Genomic DNA, 9,275 nt, shown 5'->3' on the forward strand with positions numbered 1-9,275 from the left:
AGTTGAAGTCGAGATTTTAAGCTTTTGACGAATGTTTAACTGTAAAATTTATTTTTAAATTTTACTGTCGTAATTCGAGCAATCTCTCCCTGGGTTCCTTTTTTATATACAACCGTGCACGGCGTGGCGTGTGCGGTTTTAATTTTACACTTAATAAAAATTGCGCCTTTGTGAAGATACAAAGCGTCCCCAACTTTTGTAATATCGCTGTAATTTATAATGGCCCGATTACTTTTTTAATATGAAAATTATTACCATGGATATTTGTGCGGAGACACAATTGACTTTCGTTCATATTTTTGTTTGTAGATTTAAAACCTTTATTATTATAATAATTGCTAAGTAAAAACAACTGGAGGCATGATTTTTGTCTATAAAACCAAATTTCGATGTATTATAATTTTGCCATCATCATCAACCTGCCCTTATCCCTACGGAGGGTCGGCACAGTATGTGCTACTCCTCCATACATCTCTATCAGCCGTCATATCCGAGTCTACCCCCTTCCTACGCATATCCTCATTCACATAGTCATTCCATACTTTTGTAACAGCATTAAATTCGATTAAATTCTTAAATTACATAACCAATCATTTTTTGGACCAAGGCCCTTCGCTGAAGTGACAATTGATTAACCCAGATGACGTCACAGTTGCTCAGAGCGTTCATCGCAAATGTCGAAACATGGCGCTAATGTGCCCCGACCTCTACCCCAATTATATCTCTGACGAAAATACAGTACTATATTTAAATGAGTACCTTAAGGGAGAAAACTGTTATAATACAATAGGAAAACTATGATTTCTGGAGCTGGAGATTTCTTCTAGAAAATGTTTACAGTAGCACAATCGGATAGATGGATGGATGTTTGTTAGAAGGTAGCAGCATGGATCTCTCTGAAATTTAACGTATATGTAGAACAAAGTCTGGAAGAACACATAGGCTAGTTATTTTTTATTACCGGAGTCGCGTGCGAAAGCTAGTTTTTGAATAAAATGAAAATGTTCCAATAATGTTGTCCGGAAACTGCAAATGAAAAGGGGAATTTAATTATAGAACTTCAATGGAATCCCACCAAACATCCAATTTAGTTGGACTAAAAGCTAAACTAATTGGTTTTAGTTGTTTTACAAATGAATCTCCTGAATATTCTCTTTAATCAATTCGCAAACTAACAGTATTTTTCAGTACAAACAAGAAAGTGGCAAAGGTAAAAAATAAATAAAATATAATGGAACATTAATAAATCGATTATACCAACGAGAATCGATTTGAAACTTTTTATGTTTAATTGTTTATCGATAGACCCCTATCGATAATTTTTGTAGCTCGTTATAGTTGAGCGCTTGTAAAAGGCTGGTGAACACAACCACTGCCGGGGTACGTAACATTCCCCCCATTTTCAATTTGTACCAAATTGCCTCGTTAATTAATATCGGTAGCAGCTGCGATCGATTTACGACTCAATTAAAAGCAATTTGGTGAAACACGCCTCCAGCTAGCCCGAGATCCGTAGTTTTGATGATAGACAGATAATTATGTCGGGATTTGGAAAACCCTCATTTACCATTTTAATTACTATCGAAGAATATAATTGGGATACGCATTTCTTTTGACAACCAATGAATTATTATTACTTTTGATAAGTTGCTTTAAACATATTTTTGCTACTTTGAAAGAGAATAAGAGATAAAGGTTTTAAATGTATATTCAGTTGGAACTCACGTTTGGTTTAATTTCTATCATGTAATTAACACATGACTAAAGTTCCCGAATGACTATTATTTCGCGATTCTTTTTGACTATAGAAAGGTTTCGCTCAATTGTCTTATATATAAAAATCTCGTGTCACAATTTTCGTTCCCATACTCCTACGAAACGGCTTGACCGATTCTCATGAAATTTTGTGAGCATATTGAGTAGGTCTGAGAATCGGCCAATATCTATTTTTAATCCCGCCCGGACGGAGTCGCGGGCGACAGCTAGTAATATTATAAAACTATCGTACGAGACTGATATTGATATGCTGTTGCCCCTAACAACTCGTATGAGGTGTAACATGTGGCTGGGACTCAAATAACAATAAAAGCATCAGGCGCTATAAATAAAGACCTTGAATTGAATTATTTTACGATCTTGTGCTGAAGCCAAAGAAAAGTACATAAAATACATTTTAATTATGTTGTCTGTTACTTCTTATTAATATTGTAAATGCGAAAGTTTAGCTCAGTGGATGTTTGTTAATAAGTATTATATCTCCGCACTTGGCCAGCGTGGTTGACTATGGCCTAACCACCCTTAACTTAGGGTAGGCTCCGAGCCCCTCGGTTGGGACGTATAATGAGCTGATGATGATGATGATATCTCCGGAACAGCTCAACTAATCTTGATGAATTTTGGCACAAATGTAGAACACGGGCTACTATTATTTTTTAGCTAGTTAGGTTATAAATTATTAAAACTATAGAATCTATTGTTTAACCTTGATGAATTAGACTCCATATTCTGCCTAGCCAGGTTTATTACGCAAAATAAATTCTGAAAACACCTTATCTCAAGACGCAGCGCAAGGAGCCACGTTCTCGGGTATAATGGTACATTTAAATCACACATAAATTTTACTTCTTATTTCATGCTTATCTCCTCTCGCACAAGTTGCGCAAGTTAACGGCGGTAGGCGCTCTTATTGGTCCATATTTCCTGGCAATTTCCAGCCATTCGTTAAAACTGAATGCTCCAATATCCTCCCGCTGTAAATTGTTAAGTTTTACTACAAGACCTATTTTTGTCTTACGTAAATTTATCAGTTTGATAGAAATAAAGTGCGTGTTTTTTTAAGCCAATGACATTTTTTTCCTTCAACCGTGTGTCATCACAGACAATAAAACTTTTATCTCACTCATGCTCTTGAAAAAAAATGAGATAGCGATATTCGTTGTACTTGCGTCTAGCATTGGATACCCACGTTAAAACATACATCATGAATTTCTCAATGTTTATTCTATCTCATCGTGTCCGTTTGTTAGTTCGTGATTCATTTGTTTGAATTGATGCAATGAATTAGCATTCAAATGGACTAGCTAGACCCTCTATGTACAATTAATAAAATTTATATTTCGCAATCATGGCGTATTTGCGTTGCTTATAACGAAAAAAAACCATAATTTTTTCAATTTTTGTCTATGTCCTATCATTAAGTCTACGATGTACTAGCTTAGATTCATAATTTTTAATGTTTCGTTTGCAAAGAAGTGCAATTACTTACACCTAAAAGTGCAAAAACATTTTCGGCACGAGTTCCGCACCAATTCAAAGCGACGGCGATTGCTAAAGTTTTGGAATGAATGAGCTGGAAGCTCTTGAGCGAATACGCGAGCTTGCGGTCCGCTAAGCGATGTAACCTTACGAACCACTACGAGTGTACTTGGCTTAGACGTATGTTTATATGTATGAAACTTGCATATAAATTTATAAAAATAACTAGGAAAAGCGATGTTTTAGGAAGAAGAATACCTTACTAAAATACTACTGATATAGATGCACAACATAATCAGGAAGAACACATAATGTTCTAAGTTTTTTTTTCTTTCCGGGCGGTCGGAGTCGCTGGTCACAGTTAGTTTTGTTTATAAATTTAAAAGTTACTTATTCCTTTGTTAAACGAACAAAATAAAACCGAATACAGTGACTTACATTCCAATTTAATTATTTCGTAAAGATTAATAAAGAAAACAAAATCCTTTAGTCTCACTTTTCAGCTGCTTAGTATTCCTTGAACATTCTACTCTAAATAATTGTAGCTCCCTCACTCCGGGCAATGAGAAAATAAACAAAAGCATTGATCCCACTCGCAAGCTCTTGAACGTCCGATTTATTTAGAAGGAAACCGATATCTTTAATTAAAACGTTCACTGTTAATTCTATAGCTTCTTTTCTGATAAAGAGTTATAATGATAAGTAATTTAATATAGATCTTACTAATATTATTAATGCGAATGTTTAGATTTGTTACAAGTTCTCCAGAACGGCTAAATGGATGTCACTGAATGGTGTAGATGTAGAATATAGCTTGGAAGAACGCATAGGCTACCAATTAATTTCTTTTTTTAATTCCACGCGAATAATAGCTGACGGTTAATTTCTCATAATTTCTACAAACTAAATTTTCACACTTCTAAAATTGGTTAAAGACTTGGAAGATGTGGCTATAAGATATTTATTGCAAACCAACTACTCATAATTCGGTTACTTGAAAGTTTATAACACAAGAAAAAGGTTTTTTTAATATGAAAAGGTTTTCGGGGAGCTATAGACAGATAACCTCTTTTTCATTGAGTTGTTAAAACTCCTAATTAACACCACGGTATTGCCAATCAATGTAAAAACGACAAGCGATAGAGTCGAAACAGCCTCTTGAAACCACTTCAATAATTTGCACGTGTGATTATGGAACTTCTTTTTAGTATTAAATTTTTGTTATTAAATTTTACCTTTTTAAAATGCCTGTTTGCTAATCCGTGTAAGTAGCGTTATTTATAGGTCACTTTGCGCATTGTGAAGGAAATATTAGTAATCTTACTAATATTATAAATGAGAATGTTTGGATGGATAGATGTTTGTCTATATGTCTCCGGAACGGCTGCATGGATCTCGCTGAAATTTGGCACAGATGTAGAACATAGTCGTAGATGGAGTCGCGGTCGACGGCTAGTTTCTTAAACAGATTTCAAAAATGTCAAAATTCAATGAAAAGAGAGATTATAAAGTTTGTATTAAAATTTTTCCACATGCATGAATGATGAATTTCTGTCGTTGTATATTTGATTTACGATACGAAGGTCGATAGTTCGAATCAATCAAATTTAACAAATCAATTATGAATGAAACAAATATATGTGTATTTTATTTTAAACTGTAAAAGCCGTTAGTGATGTTATACATTGATAAATGTCAATGTTAAATTGTTGACATTAGCTATCGCCCGTGACTCCGTTCTCGCAGAATTAAGAAAAACCTTTATAGTAGCGTATGTGTTCTTCCAGGCTATGTTTTACAGCTATGCCAATCAGCGATATCCATCCAGCTGTTCTGAAGATACTTTCTAACAAACATCCATCCATCGAAACATTTGCATTTATAATATTAGTTTTACTTCCTGTGAGACAAACATTTAGCGATGATTCTATTATACAAACTTATGTAACTTTGTTTATCTATATTAAAGATAAACAGCCCCTAAAATACACGTTATCGCTTGCTCAACATTAAATTACAGTGTGTACAAACGCAAGCCAAGCCGTTCTAAGATTAACGCGGCCGCATTTAATTCGCGCGCCTTTGTTACCGGCCTACCTTCTACTCAATGCTCTGAAATAGAATTGTATACAGCTCACAACTCCCCATTGTAGTCTTCAGTACTCGAGTTTCACGTTCCCGGTCATACGTTACTGGGTCACGGATACAGGGTGAACAGACAACCTACGGAATGAGGCCAATATATCACCTAAGATGCTTATTGACCCTCTATCGTAAACGCGCGGTAATCAATTTTGCAAATTTCTAATACTTTCGTATATAACTAGCTGTCGCCCGCACCTCCGTCCGCGCGGAATTTAAAAATAATATAATAATAAGTAGCCTACGTCTTCTTCCATACTATGTTAAATGTATACTTTTCTATACAGATCTGTTCAGCCGTTTTGGTGATGCCTTCAAACAAACATCCAACTAAACATTGGCATTTACAATATTAGTAAGAAGTTAGATATAACTAGAACAGATTATTGCAATAAAAAATATCTAGATTCGTGAAATTATTCATTGACGTTCATAATGTTTTTTTTATTCCTAAGGTTTAAACCATTGGCTAGTGTAGTCATTCTAATATGTGGATTTCTTTTTTAGTGATAATATAAACGGTATAAAAGTTTCACTTTACTCTTTGACTTGAAGTCTTTAGTCTCGAAATATTTGCTTTAGAGTTTTTGATTATTATTTGCATTCCCAGTTCGTGGGAGAACCGCAACTAGGTCACGGATGTAGGGTGGGTACAGACGGGTGGATGTGCCACGCGGATATAAAGTTACCTATCAACTCTGACAACTTTTGATAGAGTTAATAAACTCTGTTCTGTTCCCAACGCTGACTGACTCTATCCAAAGTACCAATCCTTATAGAGTTAAATTATATCGTTGGAATAGTTAACAAGAATGTAAAGTCGAAAATATTAAATAGGACATATTATGGAGGAGTATTTTCGATTTAGTCTTGACAAAACGTTAAACAAGTTTCTAATAAAATAAATTCCAGCTTCATACCTTCACGCATTTTAGAGTAAAACGGTCTTGACAGACAGACGGACGGAAAACAAAGTGATCCTAAAAATGTAACGATGTTAGAATGTTTGTAACTCATCTTCTTTTTGGGCGTATTGGAATGTATATTGAAATTAACATTTATATATCAAATAAGTATAAAATTAATACAATAAAAAGCCTTTTGATACTGTTTACATTGTTCTTTGATTACAATTTTTACTTTTATAATAGAAATATTGCCTTTTTCTACAATCATTTTCAATTAGGCTTATATTTTAGCGAGGATTTAATTGTTTGAGTGTTATTAATTAACAATATGTTTACTTAGGGGCGTCGGTGGCTCAGGGGTTAAGCACTTGATTTGCAATCTGCAGGTCCTGGGTTAGAATTCCGCCATGTACCAACGTGTTTTTTCGATTTCTGATTTACATATGTACATTTATCCGATGTTCTTACGGTGAATGAAAACATCGTGATGCAACCTGCACATATCTGAGAAGAAATTCAAAGATATGTGTGAAGTCTACCAACCCTCACTTGGCCAGCGTGGTTGACTATGGCCTAATCACCTTTAACTTAGGGTAGGCTCCGAGCCCCTCGGTGGGGACGTATAGTGAGATGTTTACTAAATTTTTTGTATTTTTTTCCAGATCTTTATAGTTCCTGATAGACCGTCCGTCACGACTAGACAAGTGAGTTTTCCATACTATTCATACATCATCTACCTTGTCTTCTATTCTTTTTATTGTTTTAATTTAGCGAGAAACTTAATTACGTAACAAAATCAGAAATGTTTTGAATATCATTATTTCGCTTACAGTTTAAATATTAAATTCTATTTATATAGAGTCATATACAACTGTGAGGCGAGTGCTCAATTTTCTCTCGCTTGTCTGAATTGTCGTAAAGTTGGACGACGCTACGACAAAATTGTGACTTTTGTCACGTTTGTTGTCCAATGCTTTTCAAACTTTTTAATAGTAGTAAACAGCTGAAGCTATTGTATTGGAGAATTTATAATACAACTATGTATGATTTGTTGGTTCTGCATAATGAGGCTAATTCATCTAACAAATTTGGCCTCGTAATTGTACCGTCTTTCCCAACAAATCTGGTCTGTAACTATTTGTATGTAAAATGTTTTGACGTACTTTCTTAAAACAGTTGAAAATAAGATTTATAAGCTTGGAATTATTATGTTGAGATTAACCAATTCGTCCATTGAACCGCGCCGGCTGCACCGCACGCAGAGCCCGCAACAGATTTTAGTTTGCTTTGTATAACGCTGCATTCATCATCCGAGCCGCGTATCGCATCAAGACAAAACAAATCCATTTAATCCGTGCGTGCGTTGCGTCCGGCGCGGACGTATAGACGCGTACTTTGAAATTACATATAGATATAATAGTAATAAAAATTATAATATGCTATAATAAAAACAGAATATTATTAGACATTTATTTTCTGTTTAGAGAGAGTAAAAATACAAAAGACGTCTTAAATATTACAAGTTAATTAATTTATTCAATTCCGTGATTTTGCTCGTGTATTGAAAATGTTCGGTACTGCGAAATAACAAGAAAGTTGTCTATCAAAGCATTGAATAAATTTAACATAAATAAAGCGTAAAACATTTAATTTCAGCGAAGTTAATCAAAGCAAAGCTAAATGAATATTTAAATTTTCCGAGGCATGTATTATCATAACATATTTAACTGTATAATATTAATTTACATATATTATAATACTAGTTGTCGTCCGCGACATCGTCCGCGTGATGTTTAAACTAAATTTAATTAGTAGCTTATTTGTTCTTCCAGGCTATTTTTTATGTTTATGCCAAATTTTGTCAAGATCCGTCGAGCCGTTCTGGAGATACCTTCAAACAAACATCCATCCATCCATCTATGCATCCATCTAAACATTCATATTTATAATATTAGTAAGATTTTAATTGATATAATAAAAGTGACAGATTGGTGTCCACTTTAATTAAAAATAAAATCTTATTTTCTGTAGTTAAATTCACTGAAATTATATTTAAACATGTCACTGGCTGATAATGTCATTTATTGTCTATGGATTTCTTTTGGATAGTTTCAGTGTTTATATTAATGATGCAGACGTTTCTAATTTTAAGAGTCTGTGATTACAGACTGATAAAGGTAAAATTGTTAAGACACTTATACAAAAGTTCGCGTCTATATTGAATTCGACTATACGCTTATTTCACTTTGTAAAAATATCAATTTATTATACATCTTTAGTTCTATAATTACATATAGTCTTAAATCTATGATATAAAATAAAATATTAAAAAAAAACGAATAATTCACTAAAATATGTTATTAAAAGGAGTCCCTTTAGGCAAGGTCCCGAAGATACTGGCAGCGTTCCCCCTCTGTACAGCTAAACTAATTCTTTGACCGAGGTAGCTGCCAGCTCTTCGGTCCCCTGTAATGTCGATTAGAAAAAACAAAAAAAAATTGTAAAAATTACATGTAAACTTAATGTCATCTCTCTTGTTCTCTTTGATAAAAACAAAGACAATAATTATAATGCAAATGTCACGGTAGCAAATTTTCAAGGAAAAGCGGCATTTTTTTTTACATTTGCCTGCTTGCATGTTGCAATTATCAAGTTTAAAGCACTCGTCGGCAAACTCGCGTCCTCGCTGAAGTCGTCGTCATACTGAAGGAGCAATCTTCTCCACACTTAGAGAATAAATTTGTATCCAAGTTCGTACAGTCTCGCGTTGCCTGTAATTTAAATGTTAAAAATGTTTTTTGAAAATGCATATACTACGTTGAGTTTTTCGTAATGATTGAAGAAAGCTATAAGATATTCTAGACGTGACATGCGACAATATTGTCATTGACTCATGTGTGATTTTAGTGCTTCGTCACCAGAAATAGAGTGTCACGATGAATCTAGGTCAGATAAAATTACCGCTAAATT

The 9,275-nt window shown here is 34.0% G+C and overlaps 1 protein-coding gene across 3 annotated transcripts in view; it reads left to right on the top strand.

The window, feature by feature from the left end:
- The window catches only part of Dg (Dystroglycan), an 85,403-nt gene that overhangs the window by 44,613 nt on the left and 31,515 nt on the right, over positions 1 to 9,275 (top strand). For all 3 annotated transcript variants that reach the window (XM_013307356.1, XM_013307358.1, XM_013307357.1), the window contains one exon: positions 6,968 to 7,009. The gene's annotated coding sequence lies outside the window, so the exon portion shown is untranslated. The remainder of the gene's footprint in view (positions 1 to 6,967; positions 7,010 to 9,275) is intronic.

Source organism: Papilio xuthus, unplaced genomic scaffold (genome assembly GCF_000836235.2).
Source record: "Papilio xuthus unplaced genomic scaffold, Pxut_1.1 DF828142.1, whole genome shotgun sequence".
NCBI classification, from domain to species: domain Eukaryota; kingdom Metazoa; phylum Arthropoda; class Insecta; order Lepidoptera; family Papilionidae; genus Papilio; species Papilio xuthus.